General features: G+C 44.5%; 1 protein-coding gene across 3 annotated transcripts in view; it reads right to left on the reverse strand.

Annotated features, from left to right (window-relative positions):
* The window catches only part of LOC144494944 (casein kinase I), a 232,760-nt gene extending 232,245 nt beyond the window's left edge, over window positions 1-515 (reverse strand). For all 3 annotated transcript variants that reach the window (XM_078214585.1, XM_078214584.1, XM_078214583.1), the window contains exon 1: window positions 306-515. The gene's annotated coding sequence lies outside the window, so the exon portion shown is untranslated. The remainder of the gene's footprint in view (window positions 1-305) is intronic.
* Between the last annotated feature and the right edge of the window lie 18,269 nt (window positions 516-18,784).

An 18,784-nucleotide genomic window follows, 5' to 3' on the forward strand; every position in this document is an offset into this window, starting at 1 on the left:
CTGCCCCCCCACCCACTGCCCACCCCCTGCCCCCCCACCACTGCCCACCCCCTGCCCCCCCACCCACTGCCCACCCCCTGCCCCCCCACCCCCTGCCCACCCCCTGCCCCCCCACCCACTGCCCACCCCCTGCCCCCCCACCCACTGCCCACCCCCTGCCCCCCCACCCACTGCTGCAGGAGGCAGAGGGAACACACACACAGCTATAGAAATGCAGCCCCAGGTAGTCTGCGCACAGCCAGTTTTACACAGACACAAACGCACATCCAAGTTGATAGACAGAATGGAGACAAACAGACACAGACCTGCCCGGGGATTGTTTGCTTTGCGGTTATCTGAATATAAAGTGCGGCGGTTTGAAGCGATGGCCCCGCTATCCGTGCCCGGGGAGGGTGTTTGTTTTACTGGGAGGCAGACACAGCAGCAGCTCCTCACACCGCTTTGAGCAGAGGCCCCGCAGCCCCGGCTCCTCCACTCTCAGCTCCTCCGCTTTTTGTTACAAAATGTTCCGAGTCACCGAGCGCCAGCGGAAATCCCCGGCACGGCCCCTGAGTGACAGCGGCGCAGCCAATCAGCGCCAGGTACAGCCTCTGAGTGACAGACCGATAGCCAATCAGCACCCGGAACAGTCCCTGAGTGACAGCGGTATAGCCAATCAGCATCTGGAACAGCCCCTGAGTGACAGCGGGACAGCCAATCAACACCCGCTACAGCCCCTGAAGACAGCAGAATAGCCAATCAGCGCCCGGACCAGCCCCTGAGTGACAGCAGGACAGCCAATCACCGCTCGGCATCGCCCCTGAGTGACAGCGGAATAGCCACCCAGCGCCAGGTACATCCCCTGAGTGACAGCGGTGCAGCCAATCAGTGCCTGGCACCGCCCCTGTGTGACAGCGGCACAGCCTATCAGCGCCAGGCACCGCCCTTGAGTGACAGCGGCACAGCCAATCAGCGCTAGGCACAGCCCCTGAGTGACAGTGCTCGGACCAACCAGCATCCAGGATCGCTATGATTGACATCCTACTGACCAATCAGCGTCCACTGAGGTTGTCAGGCAGGCAGCCCAGAGCTACCCTGATACCTCCAAATATTCCCATAACCCAACACAGAAATAAACCAATACTACCCTGAGTGACAGTCAGTAAAACTTGGAAATGAAGAGTATCAGGAAAACCTGTTGGAACTGGTCTTGTATCCCTTAAAGTGGAACTGCTGGTGTCAGTCTTACTGATTTCCTCACTGCAATTTGAACATCTTGGACTGTTTTTTTCCCTCCTATTTGGCTTCATTGTTTTCTATCCATCAAGAAAGCAGAAAATATTACCTTCTCCCTCTTACATACTGATAAACTTCACACAGGTTAACCAGCTTTTGCTAGTTCTGTTGGGGAGTATTAAACTAGTGTGGCAGGGGGATGGGATCCCAGGAGCAGGATCAGATAAGATCAGATTCATATCAGGAAAATGGAGGGAGAACGTCAGCGAGTGGTGTAGATGATGCAGTGATAGGCTTGGAATTACAGGGGAAGCAAAGTTTAAAAAAAGTGTCCAGCAATGGAAGTTGGCAGGGTTAAACCGTTTACACTTCAATGCAAGGAGTATTACAAACAAGGTAGATGAATTAAGGGCGCAGATGGACATGTGGCAGCAGGATGCCATTGCTATCATGGAAACCTGGCTAAAGGAAGACCAAAATTGGCAGCTCAATATCCCTGGTTATAGAGTCATCAGACACGATAGAGCGGGAGATAAAAATAAAGGGCGGGGGTAGCATAACAGCTAAAGAATCAATTCCAGTTGTGAGAAGGGATGATATACTAAATGGGTCAAAAAGAAAGGCTTGATCTTTGAAATAAAAAAGGGGCGGTCGCACTACAGGGAGTATACTACAGACTCTCAAATAGCCAAAGAGAGATAAAACTGGCAGAACTGACTGGCAGAAGGCAGAGAGTGAGGATAAAGGGGTCTTTTTCAGGATGGCAGCTGGTGACTTGCGGTGTGCCTCAGGGGTCGGTGCTGGGACCACAATTTTTCACAATATACGTTAACGATTTGGAAGAAGGGACTGTTGCTAAGTTTGCAGATGATACAAAGATATGTAGGGGGCAGGTAGTATTGAGGAAGCAGGGGAGCTGCAGAAGGACTTGGACAGGTTAGGAGAGTGGGCAAAGAAGTGGTACATGGAATACAATGTGGAAAAGTGCGAGGTTATGCACTTTGGAAGGAGGAATAGACTATTTTCTGAATGGGGAAATGCTTAGGAAATCAGAAACACAAAGGGACTTGGGAGTCCTTGTTCAAGATTCTCTTCAGGTTAACGTGCTGGTTCAGTCGGCAGTTAGGAAGGCAAATGCAATGTTGGCGTTCATGTCGAGAGGGCTAGAATACAAGAGCAGGGATGTACTTCTGAGGCTGTATAAGGCTCTGTCAGACCCCATTTGGAGTATTGTGAACAGTTTTGGGCCTCATATCTAAGGAAGGATGTACTGGCCTTGGAAAGGGTCCAGGGATGTTCACAAGAATGATCCCTGAATGAAGAGCTTGTCATATGAGGAATGGTTGAGGACTCTGGGTCTGTACTTGTTGGAGTTTAGAAGGATGAGGGGGGGATCTTATTGAAACTTACAGGAAACTGCAAGGCCTGGATAGAGTGGACATGGAGAGGATGTTTCCACTAGTAGGAAAAACTAGAACCAGAGGGCACAACCTCAGGCTGAAGGGACGATTCTTTCAAACAGAGATGAGGAGGAATTTCTTCAGCCAGAGAGTGGTAAATCTGTGGAACATCTTGCAGCAGAAGACTGTGGAGGCCAGGTCATTGTGTGTCTTTAAGACAGAGATAGATATGTTCTTGATTAATAAGGGGATCAAGGGTTATAGGGAAAAGGCAAGAAAATAGGGATGAGAAAAATATCAGCCATGATTGAATGGCAGAGCAGACTCGATGGATTGAGTGGCCTAATTCTGCTCTATGTCTTATGATCTTATAGTCTTAAAAAAACAAACATGTAGGCAATTTCTGCCTGTAGGAACAAAAGAACAATAATAGTAGGAGACTTTATCCCAATATCAACTGGCACTCAAACAATATAAGGGCTCTGAGGGTGAAAAATTCATGCAGTCTATCCAGGAAAAGTTTTCAACCAATTAGTGACACACCCAATGAGAGAAGATGCACTTCTAGACCTAGTTTTGGGGAATGAAGGACAAGGGTGAAGCAACCATATCAGGGAAAGTGATCACAATTCAGTTAAATTTAGCATTACCATGAAAAAGAACACAGATAAAGCAAGAGTAAAGTTTCGAACTGCGGGGAGGCAAATTTTGCAGGAATGAGCAGGGACTTGAAGTGGACTGAACAGCACTGCCAGAGGATAAAGCAGTGGAAAACCAGTGGGAAGCATTAAAAATCGAGATCCTACATATACGAAGTAGACATGTCCCCTCCAAAAATAAGAGTGGTACTTCCAAATCTTGACCCCGCCCACCCGCCTTGTTCGTCTAGAGAAATGCAGGAGAAGATCAAACAGAAAAAACAAAGTGCTTGATTGGCACAAAGAATTAAGCACTGTAGATAGTCTAGATGAATATAGGAAGTGCAGGGACAAAGTAAAAAAGGAAACAGGGAAATCAAAGGGAGGGCATGAAAAAAGAGTAGCAAGTACAGTTAAAGAAAACCCAAAGATGTTTTACCAATATATTAATGGTAAAAGGTTATTTAAGGAAAAGGTGGGACCAATCAGAGATGAAGAAGGGAACTTGTGTGTAGATGTGGGGAGGGTTTTAAATGAATATTTTGTAACTGTATTTTCAAAGGAAAGGGATGATATAGATTTCATAGTCCAGGAGGGGCACTGTGAGATATTGGACATGCTAATCATAAAGAGAGAGGAAGTACTCGAAGAGTTGAAATCCTTGAAAGTTGGTAAGTCGCCAGGGCCAGATTGATTGTTTCTGAGGCTGCAGAAGGAGGTCAGGAAGGAGATAGCAAATGTTATGAGGAAGATTTTCCAAAGGGGAGCTATCTTAGATCTAGAGAAGAGCAAATATAGTTCCATTATTTATAAAGAAATCAAAGTAAATGCCAAACAATTATAGGCCAGTTAGTTTTACATTGGTGATGGGCAAATTAGTAGAATCAATCCTGAGAGATAGGATTAACTGTCAAGTAGAAAGGCATGGACTCGTCAGGGATGGTCAGCATGGATTTGTTAAAGGAAGGTCTTACCTCACAAATTTAATTGAATTCTTTAAGGAAATGATAAGAAAGGTGGGGGATGGAGGTAGTGCAGTGGATGTTGTGTACATGGATTTTAGCAAGGCGTTTGACAAGGTCCTACATGACAGATTGGTCAAAAAGGTAAAAGTCTATGGGATACAGGATAAAGTGGCAAACTGGATCAAATATTAGCTTAGTAACAGGGAACAAAAGGGTCAATGGGTGCCCTTGCAAATGGAAAGTTGTTTCAAGTAATGTTCCACAGGGCTCGGTGTTGGGACCCTTACTGTCTGTGTTTTCTCATAATGATTTAGAATCATAGAATCACTGCAGTACAGAAAGAGGCCATTCGGCCCATCAAGCCTGCACCAACAACAATTCCACTCAGGCCCTATCTCTGTAACTTCACATATTTACCCTGCTACTTCCCCTGACAGTAAGGGGTAATTTAGCTTGGAAAATCAACCTAACCCCACATCTTTCGACTATGGGAGGAAACCAGAGCACCCAGAGGAAACCCACAGACACAGGGAAAACGTGCAGATTCTGCACAGACCGTCACCCGAGTCTGGAATCGAACCCGGGTCTCTGGTGTTGTGAGGTAGCAGTGCTAACCACTGTGCCACCGTGCCGCCCATTTGGACATGAACATGGGGGACACGATTGAGAAATTTGCAGATGACACAAAGATTGGCTGAGAAGTGGATAGTGGACAATTGGAGTATTGTGTGCAGTTCTGGTTACCAACTTACAGGAAGGATGTAATTGCTCTGGAGTGAGTGCAAAGGAGTTTACAAGAATGTTGCCAGGGCTAGAGAAGTACAATTATGAGGGAAGATTGGATCGATTGGGAGTTATTTTCCTTGGCACAAAGAAGGCTCGGGAGTGACTTGATTGAGATGTAGAAAATTATAAGGAAAAGAGTTAGAGTGGACAGAGTAAAATTGTTTACCTTGGCGGAGAATTCTAGAACCAGGGACACGGATTCAAGATAAGTGGCAGAAGGTGTAGAGGGCATATGAGGAAGAACTTTTTTAATGCAGACAATAGTGTGTATCTGGAATTCACTGCCCAAGTCAGTGGTAGAGGCAGAGACCCTAAACTCTTTATAAAGGCACTTGGATCTGTACCTTCAGTGCTGTAAGCGAAAGGGCAATAGGCCTGGTGCAGGAAAGTGGGATTAAAAAGGGCACCTGGGTGTCCTTGGACTGGCATGGACAAGATGGTCCGAATGGCCTCCTTCTGTGGCTGCAACTTTTCTATGGTTCTATTACAGGGCTTGCAGTATTCCTTGGTGAAATTAACTTTTAATCCTTTTACACAGTCACAACTAGAACAAATAGATCCATTCATATTGTGACATTCAACAAATTGGACCCACAAAATTCAATTCTGAGTGACTGTAGGGGAGTCATGAAGTAGTTTTGGATCTAAAAGGCTTCCTGCATGTTTGTATTAATGCTGGTCGTTTACCATCATAAGGGGATATGCAAAATTCTTTATTTATACAAAAGTGCATTTTAGTCGACCTCAATTAGGGCCAACATTGTACAGAATATAAGAAATAAAATTTTGGGAATGTACTGTTGGCTCGAGGAGATAGTATAATGTTGGGGGTCGGTTAGCTCAGTTGGCTAGATGGCTGGCTTGTGATGCAGAGCGACACCAACAGCATGGGTTCAATTTCAGTGCCGGCTGAGGTTATTCATGGAGGCTCCACCATCTCAACCTTACCTGTCACCTGAGGTATGGTGATCCTCAGGTTAAATCACCACCAGTTAGCACTTCCCCCTCAAAGAGGAGAGCAGCCGATGGTCATCTGGGACTATGGCAATTTTACCCTCTCTAGTATAATGTGCAATGTAGACCACAACATTACTTAAGAGGTAGTAGGTAGTTTATTACAGATATACCTCATGGAACCACAGAACATTACAATACTGAAGTAAACTATTTGGGCTAACAAATTTGTGCCAATATTTTTCTCTACATTCAGTCCAATATCCCTGCCCTGTTTACTCCCCGCACCCTGCAACATTCTCTCTTCTGAGGAAGCCTCCATTAATTTCCCATTAAAAACATTGTCCAGAGCAATGACTAATCCAGTCTGTCTCTGAACTCCCATCATGACTATCTTAAATCTGCGCATTCTTACCACTGTCACACCAATCTATGGAAACAATTCACCCCTTCACTGCTTTGAAGACCTCCACCTGGTTACTTTCCCATTTCTAAACATCCAGGCTCCCACAAAAAAAACAGCCTCTCAAGGTTCTCCCAACAGCTGAAAAGTCCTTAATACTGCAGGGAATGCACCCCCTTCCTTATCTCCACAGCCATCCACCCATACAAAACTGCAAGTGCAGCCCAACCAACATCGCACACATGTTCAACATCACTTCCCTGTCCATGTACCCCTCACCTGCAGACAGAAAACAAAGATTCTGACCATAAATCAAGCCTGCATGAGCAATGTGAAAATTCTCTTTATAGAGGACGAATATGAAACACATTTAATTTGTCTCAATCAAGTTCCTCATGGCAATGGGACTACACCACACAACCATATCTAACTGGCACTAAATTGGTAATCTCATTCAGAATGTGTCAAATTAAAGAAATGTCAGACCAAATGTCAAAAGGGGTTGCTTTTCGAAATTGAAGCTGCAGCATATTGTTGTCATAAAAGTAGCAGCTTTATTCCGCATCAACTTGTGCTCCAGCTGGCAATAGGTGAAAAACATTCCACAGCTTGATAAGTAGAAAATTCATACATAAATATGGTTAAAAACAACACCTAATTTGGCCCCACTTGATACTACATTGGCAACTCAGGAAGACTATAGGATGTGAAATGAAAACTGTGACATTGCTACTGCTGCCCATTTGAGGTTAGAGGTGAAATGCATAGCTGGGGCAAAGTGGTATGAATTTTGTTCTGGGTCCAACCATGGATGTAACTGACGTGGCAGTGCTTGGTGCTGGCTCCAAAACTTTATTTAACGGGACTAACTTCCCTCACTTTAATGAATGTAAAATAATCACAAGAAACTTTTCTTGGGGAAAAAAAAATACATTGAAGTAATTATCAAAGTCATGAACGTTCTTAATTGCAATACAATAAAATTTTCTTTCTGCTGCCACTGACTCCTTTGCATTAGCTGTGTCCTGTATTATGGCATGTATGTACGAAATTAGGTTTAAAAATTGAATGTGGTAGCCAAAGTGAAAACATCACAATCTTAAGAATTCTTAAAGGAAATTCCACTGTCGTCCTCTGTCCTGTAATTCTGGATCATCATTCATTGCATGTTGCCACCATCCCTACAAAACCTATTTAATAACTAGCCAATTTCATATGTCAAGTGCAGTCTTCTATTGAAATGGAGTTAGAGACGGATGGTTAATTGGACTGTGGCACATAGATATAAATGTTGACAGAATGTGTCCACTGGCATGGATATATTACAGATACAGATTTGAAATGTTCCAGTCACTGATTTTGGGTCAGTTTGGGCCCGCTATCAGTCATTTTATTCCTGGTGCCTTCCTTAAAGAATAGTTGTTGTCCTGAGAGTGCCCTGACTTATCAGTCGCACAAAGCGATGTACAATTCAATAATAATTCAAGAATTCCTGTCCTAACTTCCAAAGGAAGGTGCTAGCTGTCATTGTAAAAGCTCTTTTTGTCAGTATTAGTCAAATGCCTGACAAACTGTAATCGAGGAGTCAAAACCAAGAGTAGGGTTCAAGTAGTGTGAGGTTACAAGCCAAGGGATATTTAGGCCATGGTGCAGATCTAATTCAGTGCCCATTTTCAAGTCATATATCATAGAGAAAAAAATGTAGCGCACCTGTTGCAGCCACCAGATGTCCCAAAGCACTCCACAGCCATTGAACTACGTTTGAAGTGTAGCCACTGTTGTAATGTCAGAAACATCACAGCCAATTTACACACAGCAGGGTCCCACAAACAGCAATGTAATAATGGCCAGATATTCTGTTTTTCTCATGTTGATTGAGGGATAAATATTGGCCAGGATACTGGGAATAACTCTCTGCATTGTGGTGCTGGGAACCATTCAAGCTAAATAGTAACAAGGAACATAGTTACTCAGGAAACAGTATAGTCAATGGACCAGACACTTTTTAAAAATTCATTTATGGGACATGGGCGTCACTGACTAGACCAACATTTATTGCCCATTCCTAGTTGCCCTTGAGAAGGTGGTGGTGTTCTCTACATCCGAGAGCATGAGTTCCAAAAGCTGTGTTACCTGTCTGCGCCAGAGTTAAGGACATCTCCTGAAGTGGGAGGGGAAGGATTATGTTGTCATAGTGATCATGGGTACTAATGACATAGCTAGGACCAAGAAAGCGGTTCTGCTGAGGGAGTATGAGCAGCTGGGCACTAAATTAAAATCAGAAACTACCTGAGTCACAAACAAACTGGCACAGGGTAAATAAAATTAGAAAGTTGAGTGCATGGCTCAGAGGTTGGTGGGGGAGAGAGGGGTTTTGATTCATGGGACACGGGCACCTGTACTGGGGAAAGTGGGAGTTATACCATTGAGACAACCTTTATCTGAAATATGCTGGGACTAGTGTACTGATGAATCGTATAACTGGCTCTGTAGTGAGAGCTTTAAACTAAATAGTTAGGGTGGGGAAGAGGGTTCATGTGAGGGCAGATTTGGAATGTTAAAGGGAAAGGACAAGGCGATCTTGCAGGGTAATGATCCAGGTAATGGTAACAAGAGTGTGACAGGAAGAGTCCGAGCTAAGTGGACAGCAGCTAATGAGGTCATGGCAGGAGAAAGTGGTAAGAGGGAATTGCAGCATTGGTAATAAGGTGGATGAATTGATAGCACATATAAGAATAAATAAGAATGATAGTTATTACACCTGGGAACTGAATAATCAAGAGTATGTGACATTTTGCAAAGATTGGAAGAATAGAAAAGGAGATGGGGTTGCTCTGTTAATCAAGGATGAGATCAACATAACGGTGAGAAATTATATTTGTTCGAACGATCCAAATGTAGAATCAGTTTGGATGTATGTAGAAAATAGCAAAGGAAAGAAGACACAAAGGGAATGGTTTATGGGCCTCCCTGTCAGTAGTTACACCATCGGACAAAGTATACATAGGAAATAATGGGGGCTTGCAAGAAGATACTGCAATAATCATGGGAGATTAGGCAATTCAAATTGGCAAAAGTAGCCTGAAGGATGAATTCTTAGCGCGTAGTCAGGGCAGCTTGTTAAAACAATAAGTTCTGGAACCAACCAGGGAACAGATGATTTTACACCTGGTAATGTGTAATAAGACAAATAATTAATAACCTTATGGTAAAGGATCATCGATGTAACAATGATTATAATATGATAGAATTTCACATTCAGTCTGAGGGTGAGAAATTTGAGTTTGAAATTAGTGTCTTTAATTTTAATAAAGAAACTTTAAGAGTATGAAGACAGAGTTGATGAACATGGAATAGGAAAATAGGTTAAAAGGTAAACTGGTAGAAAAGCAGTGGAAGGCATTTAAGGAGATATTTCACCACTCTCAACAAAGGTATATTCCATCAAGAAACAAAGACACTGAAAAGAATGCACCACCTGTGGCTAATTAAGGAAGTTAAGGAGAGCATCAAACTGAAAGAAATGATGTACAATGCTGCAAAGGTTAGTGGTAGCCCAGAAGATTGGGAAAATGTGCTAAATCAGCAAAGGATGACTGAAAAAAGAAAGAAATTGGAGTATGAGAGAAAACTAGCAAGAAATATAAAACAGATGGTAAAAGCTTCAACAGTTGTACAAGGAGGAAGAGAATAGTGACAGTGAGTGGTGGTCTCTTAGAAGATGAGCTTGGGTATTAATAATGGGAAACGAGGAAATGGCAGAGACTATGAACAAGTATTTTGTATCTGGCTTCATAACAGAAGACCATAGAAAATATTTCAAGAATAGTAGACAATCAAGAGGCAAAATGGAGGGAAAACTTAAACTAATCATGATCACTCAAGACACCAGTACCAGGAAAGCTATGTGGACTAAAGGCTGGCAAGTCTATGGACTTGATGGCCTGCATCCTCGGATCTTAAAGGAAGTGGCTACAAAGATAATGGTTGCATTGGTTGTAATCTCCCAAAATTCCCTCGATTCTGTAAAGGTCCCAGCAGACTGAAAAGCCATAATATAACACCACTAGAAAGGAGGGAGCCAGAAAATAGGAAACTTTAAGCCAGTTACCTAAAATCTGCCATTGGGAAAAAGCTAGAATCAATTATTAAAGAGGTAATAGCAGGATATTTTAGAAAATCATGCAAGCAGGCAGAGTTGAATTTATTAGCGTTCTTTGATAATAATGAGCAAGGTGGATAAGGGGAACCAGTAGATGTAGTGTATTTGGATTTCCAAAAGGCATTCGATAAGGTGCCATATAAAAGGTTTTGCAAAAGATAAGAGCCCCTGGTGTTGGGAGTGATATATTAATAAGGATGGAGGATTTGCTAAATAACAGGAAATAAAGAGCTGGGGATAGGCTGCTGCCCAGTGGATCCGGAACTGGCTTGCCCAAAGGAGGCAGAGAGTGTGTATAGATGGGTCTTTTTCTAATTGGAGGTCGGTCACCAGTGCTGTGCCCCAGGGATCTGTTCTGGGACCCTTGCTGTTTGTCATTTTCAAAAATGACCTGGATGAGGAAGTGGAGGGATGGGTTGGTAAGTTTGCTGACGACACAAAGGTTGGTGGGGTTGTGGATAGTCTGGAGGGATGTCAGGAGTTACAGAGGGACATAGGTAGGATGCAAGACTGGGCGGACAAGTGGCAGATGGACTTCAACCCGGATAAATGCGTCGTGGTCCATTTTTGGCAGGTCGAATGGGATGAAGGAGGACAATAAGAACATAAGAAATAGGAGCAGGAGTAGGCCATCTGGCCCTTCGAGCCTGCCCCGCCATTCAACAAGATCATGGCTGATCTGAAGCGAATCAGTTCCACTTACCCGCCTGCTCTCCATATCCCCTAATTCCCTTATCGATCATAAGAACATAAGAACATAAGAAATAGGAGCAGGAGTAGGCCATCTAGCCCCTCGAGCCTGCCCCGCCATTCAATAAGATCATGGCTGATCTGACGTGGATCAGTACCACTTACCCGCCTGATCCCCATAACCCTTAATTCCCTTACCGATCAGGAATCCATCCATCCGCGCTTTAAACATATTCAGCGAGGTAGCCTCCACCACCTCAGTGGGCAGAGAATTCCAGAGATTCACCACCCTCTGGGAGAAGAAGTTCCTCCTCAACTCTGTCTTAAACCGACCCCCCTTTATTTTGAGGCTGTGTCCTCTAGTTTTAACTTCCTTACTAAGTGGAAAGAATCTCTCCGCCTCCACCCTATCCAGCCCCCGCATTATCTTATAAGTCTCCATAAGATCCCCCCTCATCCTTCTAAACTCCAATGAGTACAAACCCAATCTCCTCAGCCTCTCCTCATAATCCAAACCCCTCATCTCCGGTATCAACCTGGTGAACCTTCTCTGCACTCCCTCCAATGCCAATATATCCTTCCTCATATAAGGGGACCAATACTGCACACAGTATTCCAGCTGCGGCCTCACCAATGCCCTGTACAGGTGCATCAAGACATCCCTGCTTTTATATTCTATCCCCCTCGCAATATAGGCCAACATCCCATTTGCCTTCTTGATCACCTGTTGTACCTGCAGACTGGGCTTTTGCGTCTCATGCACAAGGACCCCCAGGTCCCTTTGCACAGTAGCATGTTTTAATTTGTTTCCATTGAGATAGTAATCCCATTTGTTATTATTTCCTCCAAAGTGTATAACCTCGCATTTCTCAACGTTATACTCCATTTGCCATATCCTCGCCCACTCACTCAGCCTGTCCAAATCTCTCTGCAGATCTTCTCCGTCCTCCACACGATTCACTTTTCCACTTATCTTTGTGTCGTCTTCAAACTTTGTTACCCTACACTCCGTCCCCTCCTCCAGATTATCTATATAAATGGTAAACAGTTGCGGCCCGAGTACCGATCCCTGCGGCACGCCACTAGTTACCTTCCTCCAACCGGAAAAACACCCATTTATTCCGACTCTTTGCTTCCTGTCGGATAGCCAGTCCCCAATCCACTTTAACACACTACCCCCAACTCCGTGTGCCCTAATCTTCTTCAGCAGCCTTTTATGGGGCACCTTATCAAACGCCTTTTGGAGATCAGAAAACTATCTACCCGTGATTTAAACATATTCAACGAGGAAGCCTCCACCACTTCAATGGGCAGAGAATTCCAGAGATTCACTACCCTCTGAGAGAAGAAGTTCCCCCTCAACTCTGTTCTGAACCGGCCCCCCCTTATTTTGAGGCTGTGCCCTCTAGTTCTGGTTTCCCTTCTAAGTGGAAAGAATCTCTCCACCTCTACCCTATCCAGCCCCTTCATTATCTTATATGTCTCTATAAGATCACCCCTCATCCTTCTAAACTCCAACGAGTACAGACCCAATCTGTTTAATCTCTCCTCATAAGCTACAACCCTCATCCCCGGTATCAACCTGGTGAACCTTCTCTGCACTCCCTCCAAGGCCAATATATCCTTCCGCAAATAAGGGGACCAAAACTGCACACAGTACTCCAGTTGCGGCCTCACCAGTGCCCTGTACAGTTGCAGCAAGACCTCCCTGCTTTTATATTCCATCCCCCTCGCGATAAAGGCCAACATTCCATTCGCCTTCTTGATCACCTGCTGCACCTGCAGACTGAGTTTTTGCGATTCGTGCACAAGGACCCCCAGGTCCCTCTGCACAGTCACACAATGTAATTTTTCTCCATTTAAATAATATTCCAATTTACTATTATTTCTTCCAAAGTGGATAACCTCACATTTGCTAACGTTATATTTCATCTGCCAGATCCTCGCCCACTCGCTCAGCCTATCCAAATCTCTCTGCAGACATTCCACGTCCTCCACGCAATTCGCTTTCCCACTCACCTTCGTGTCATCAGCAAACTTGAATACCCTAGATTCAGTCCCCTCCTCCAGATCATCTATGTAAATGGTAAACAATTGAGGCCCCAGCACCAATCCCTGCGGCACGCCACTGGTCACCAACTGCCAACCAGAAAAGCACCCATTTATCCCAACTCTCTGCTTCCAGTTAGATAGCCAATCCCCAATCCACGCCAACACCTTACCCCTAACTCCGTGTACCCCAATCTTCTGCAGCAACCTTTTGTGAGGCACCTTATCGAACGCCTTCTGGAAATCTAAAAACACCACATCCACCGGTTCCCCTCTGTCAACCGCATGAGTGACATCTTCATAAAAGTCCAGTAGATTCGTCAAACACGACTTTCCCTTCATGAATCCATGCTGCGTCTGCTTGATCGAACCATTCTTATTCAGGTGCTCTGTTATTTCCTCTTTAATAATGGACTCTAGCATCTTCCCAACTACGGACGTTAAGCTAACCGGCCTGTAGTTACCCGCCTTTTGTCTACTTCCTTTTTTAAACAGCGGCGTAACAGTAGCTGTTTTCCAGTCAGCCGGCACTACCCCAGAGTCCAGCGAATTTTGATAAATTACTACTAACGCATCTGCTACTACCTCAGCCATTTCTTTCAGTACCCTGGGATGCATTCCATCCGGGCCTGGGGACTTGTCTACCTTCAGTCCTATTAGTCTACCAAGCACCACCTCCTTAGTAACAGTAATTGGATTAAGGACCTCCCCTCCCATCAACTCTCGATCTCTAATATTCGGCAAACTATTTGTGTCTTCCACCGTGAAGACCGACACAAAGAACTTATTTAAAGTCTCAGCCATTTCCTCGTTTTCCACTATTAAATCCCCCCACTCATCTTCCAAGGGTCCAACATTCACTCTAGCCACTCTATTCCTTTTTATATACTTGTAAAAACTTTTACTATCATTTTTTATATTTTGAGCTAGTTCAGTTTCATAATCTATCTTTCCTTTCTTAATCGCTTTCTTAGTCGTTCTTTGTTTTACTTTAAAGCTTTCCCAATCCACTAATTCTCCACTATTTTTGGCCACTCTGTCCGCATCTGATTTTATTTTAATACTCTCCTTTATTTCCTTCGTTATCCACGTCCGGTTATCCTTTTTCTTACAGTCCTTCTTTGTCACCGGAATATATTTTTGCTGAGTACTTAAAAAAATCTCCTTAAAAATCCTCCACTGTTCCTCAGCTGTCCTACCTACCAGTCTGCTCGCCCAGTCTACATTAGCCAATTCCACCCTCATCCTATCGTACTCCCCTCTGTTCAAGCAGAGGACACTGGTTTGGGACCCTACTTTCTCACCCTCCATCTGTATCAGAAATTCCACCATATTATGATCACTCATCCCAAGAGGATCCTTCACAAGAAAATCCTTAATCCTACCTGTCTCATTGCACAGAACCAGATCCAAGATAGCTCGCTCTCTCGTAGGTTCTGTAACATACTGTTCAATGAAACAATCCCGACAGCATTCCAAGAACTCTTCCTCAAGCCCTCCACGTCCAATTTGAGTCGACCAATCAATATGTAGGTTAAAATCCCCCATGATTATTGCCGTTCCACTTTTGCACGCCTCCATTATTTGCTTGTTTATAGCCCTCCCCACCTCTAAGTTATTATTTGGGGGCCTATAGACCACGCCTACCAGTGTCTTTCTCCCCCTACTATTCCTTATCTCCACCCACAACGATTCCACGTTTTGCTCCTTAGAACCTATGTCGTCTCTCACTACCGTCCTGATATTATCTTTTATTAACAAAGCTACCCCACCTCCTTTTTCTACCTGTCTATCCTTCCTAAATGCCTGATAACCCTGTATATTCAGTTCCCAGTCCCGGTCACCCTGCAACCACGTTTCTGTGATGGACACTAGATCATATTCATTTGTATGGATTTGTGCCATCAACTCATTTACTTTGTTTCGAATGCTTCGTGCATTCAGGCAAAGTGTCTTTATGTCAGCCTTTATCTGGACCCGGTTTGTTGAAGCGCTACTAACATCTCCCAAGCCCTCTCCTCCTTTAGCTAGTTGTTTATTCACTATACTCCTGGCATTAGAGTCGACACCTCTCAATCCTATGGTCTGACCTCTCCCCTTCTCTGTTCCCAGTCCACCTGTCCTCTTGCACTGCCTATAACCCTTCTCTGTTTGCGAGCTACCTTCCTCACTCTCAGTCACGTCGCTTTGATCCCCTCCCCCCAACCTATCTAGTTTAAACTCTCCCCAGTAGCCTTAGCCAACCTTCCTGCCAGGATATTGGTCCCCCTGGGATTCAAGTGCCACTCGTTTTTAGTATACAGGTATATAAAACAATATAAAGGGAAAGACTCTCAGTACGGTAGAGGATCAGAAGGACCTTGGGGTCCAGGTCCATAGGACTCTAAAATCGGCCCCGCAGGTGGAGGAGGTGGTTAAGAAGACGTATGGTGTGCTGGCCTTTATCAATCGAGGGATAATGATGCAGCTATATAAGACCCTCGTCAGACCCCACTTGGAGTACTGTGCTCAGTTCTGGTCGCCTCATTACAGGAAGGATGTGGAAAAGATTGAAAGGGTGCAGAGGAGATTTACAAGGATGTTGCCTGGATTGAGTGGCATGCCTTATGAGGATAGGCTGAGGGAGCTCGGTCTTTCCTCCTTGGAGAGACGTAGGATGAGAGGAGACCTAATAGAGGTTTATAAGATGTTGAGAGGCATAGATCGGGTGGACTCTCAGAGGCTTTTTCCCAGGGTGGAAATGGCTGCTACGAGAGGACACAGGTTTAAGGTGCTAGGGCGTAGGTACAGGGGAAATGTTGGGGGATGTTTTTCACACAGAGGGTGGTGGGCGAGTGGAATCGGCTGCCGTCAGTGGTGGTGGTGGCAAACTCAATAGGGTCTTTTAAGAGACTCCTGGATGAGTACATGGGACTTAATAGGATGGAGGGTTATAGGTAGGCCTAAATGGTAGGGATATGTTCGGCACAACTTGTGGGGCCGAAGGGCCTGTTTTGTGCTGTAGTTTTCTATGTTTCTATGTTTCTCTGATAAATGTGTTGTTTTCAAGTTGGCAAACCGTAACTCATGAATTAGTTCAGGGATCAGTGCTTGAACCATAGAATCATACAGCACAGAAGAGACGCATCGGCCCATCGAGTCTGCACCGACACATTAGAAGCACCTGAACTCCCACCTAATCCCACATGGAACCATAATCCCATGTAGAATCATTGGGCTGCAACTATTTGCAATCTCTATTCCTGACTTCAATGAAAAGACTGACTATAATGTAACAAAATTTGCTGATGATACAAAGATAGATAGGACAGCAAGTTGTGAGGAGGATACAAAGTCTGCAAAGCGATATAGATAGTTAAGTGAATTGACAAAAAATTGGCAGATGGAGTATAATGTGGGAAATTCTGAGGTTGTCCACTTTGGCAGGAAAAATAGAAAAGTAGACTATCATTTAAATTGAGTAAGAGTGCAGAATACTGCAGTACAGAGGGGTCTGGGTGTCCTTGTACATGAATCACAAAGTGGGAGCTTGCAGATACAACAAGTAATTAGGAAGGGAAATGAAATGTTGACCTTTATTGCAAGGTGGATGGAATAAAAAGGTAGGGAAACCTTGATACAGCTGTACAAGGCAGTGGTGAGACCACACTGAGTACAATGTACAGTTTTGGTCTCCTTATTTAAAGAAGGATATACTTACTTGGAAGCAGTTCAGAGAAGGTTTTCTTGGCTGATTCCTGGGATGAAGGGCTTGTCTAATGAGAAAAGGTTGAGCAAGTTGGACCTACACTCACTGGAGTTTAGAAGAATGACTAAACTCACGATGCGAGACTGGCGAGAATCATTCCTGGTCTCCACTCCCATAGACCAGGCACAATGGCCACGCCAGGGGGCTCAGAGGCCATTGAAGGGACATAGATAGGCAATGCCCATCTGGCACCTGGGCATCGGGACCCACCCGGCACCTGGGTATCGGGACCCACCCCCCCCATCGGCAGCATATTTCCCCACCCACTCCCCAACACAGATCGCCGGCATCAGGAGCATAAGAGCCCTCCTAATGGGACCTTCATAACCCCTGACATGTGTTTCCTTAGAAGGAACTCTTCAAAAATGCAGATGTTGAAATGCAACAAAACTGAGTCCAACTTAGAACCATAGAACCATAGAAAATTACAGCTCAGAAACAGGCCTTTTGGCCCCTCTTGTCTGCGCCAAACCATTTTTTGCCTAGTCCCACTGACCTGCACTTGGACCATATCCCTCCACACCCCTCTCATCCATGAACCCATCCAAGTTTTTCTTAAATGTTAAAAGTGACCCCGCATTTACCACTTTATCCGGCAGCTCATTCCACACTCCCACCACTCTCTGCGTGAAGTAGCCCCCCCTAATATTCCCTTTAAACTTTTCTCCTTTCACCCTTAACCCATGTCCTCTGGTCTTTTTCTCCCCTAGCCTCAGTGGAAAAAGCCTGCTTGCATTCACTCTATCTATACCCATCAAAATCTTATACACCTCTATCAAATCTCCCCTCAATCTTCTACGCTCCAGGGAATAAAGTCCCAACCTATTCAATCTCTCTCTGTAACTCAGCTTCTCAAGTCCCGGCAACGTCCTTGTGAACCTTCTCTGCACTCTTTCAACCTTATTTACATCCTTCCTGTAACTAGGTGACCACAACTGTACACAATACTACAAATTCAGCCTTACCAATGCCTTATATAACCTTACCATAACACTCCAACTTTTATACTCGATACTCCGATTTATAAAGGCCAATGTACCAAAGGCACTCTTTACGACCCTATCCACCTGTGACGTCACTTTTAGGGAATTCTGTACCTGTATTCCCAGATCCCTCTGTTCAACTGCACTCTTCAGAGTCCTACCATTTACCCTGTACGTTCTACTTTGGTTTGTCCTTCCAAAGTGCAATATCTCACACTTGTCTGCATTAAATTCCATTTGCCATTTTTCAGCCCATTTTTCTAGTTGGTCCAAATCCCTCTACAAGCTTTGAAAACCTTCCTCACTATCCACTACACCTCCAATCTTTGTATCATCAGCAAACTTGCTGATCCAATTTACCACATTATCATCCAGATCATTGATATAGATGACAAACAACAATGGAGCCAGCACCGATCCCTGCGGCACACCACTAGTCACAGGCCTCCACTCAGAGAAGCAATCCTCCACAACCCACTCTCTGGCTTCTTCCATTGAGCCAGTGTCTAATCCAATTTACTACCTTCCCATGTATACCTAGCGACTGAACCTTCCTAACTAACCTCCCATGAGTGACCTTGTCAAAGGCCTTGCTGAAATCTAGGTAGACAACATCCACTGCCTTCCCTTCATCCACTTTCCTGGTAACCTCCTCGAAAAACTCTAATAGATTGGTCAAACATGACCTGCCACGCACAAAGCCATGTTGACTCTCCCTAATAAGTCCCTGTCTATCCAAATATTTATAGATCCTATCCCTTATCACACCTTCCAATAACTTGCCCACCACC

Source organism: Mustelus asterias, chromosome 6 (genome assembly GCF_964213995.1).
Source record: "Mustelus asterias chromosome 6, sMusAst1.hap1.1, whole genome shotgun sequence".
Classification (NCBI taxonomy): domain Eukaryota; kingdom Metazoa; phylum Chordata; class Chondrichthyes; order Carcharhiniformes; family Triakidae; genus Mustelus; species Mustelus asterias.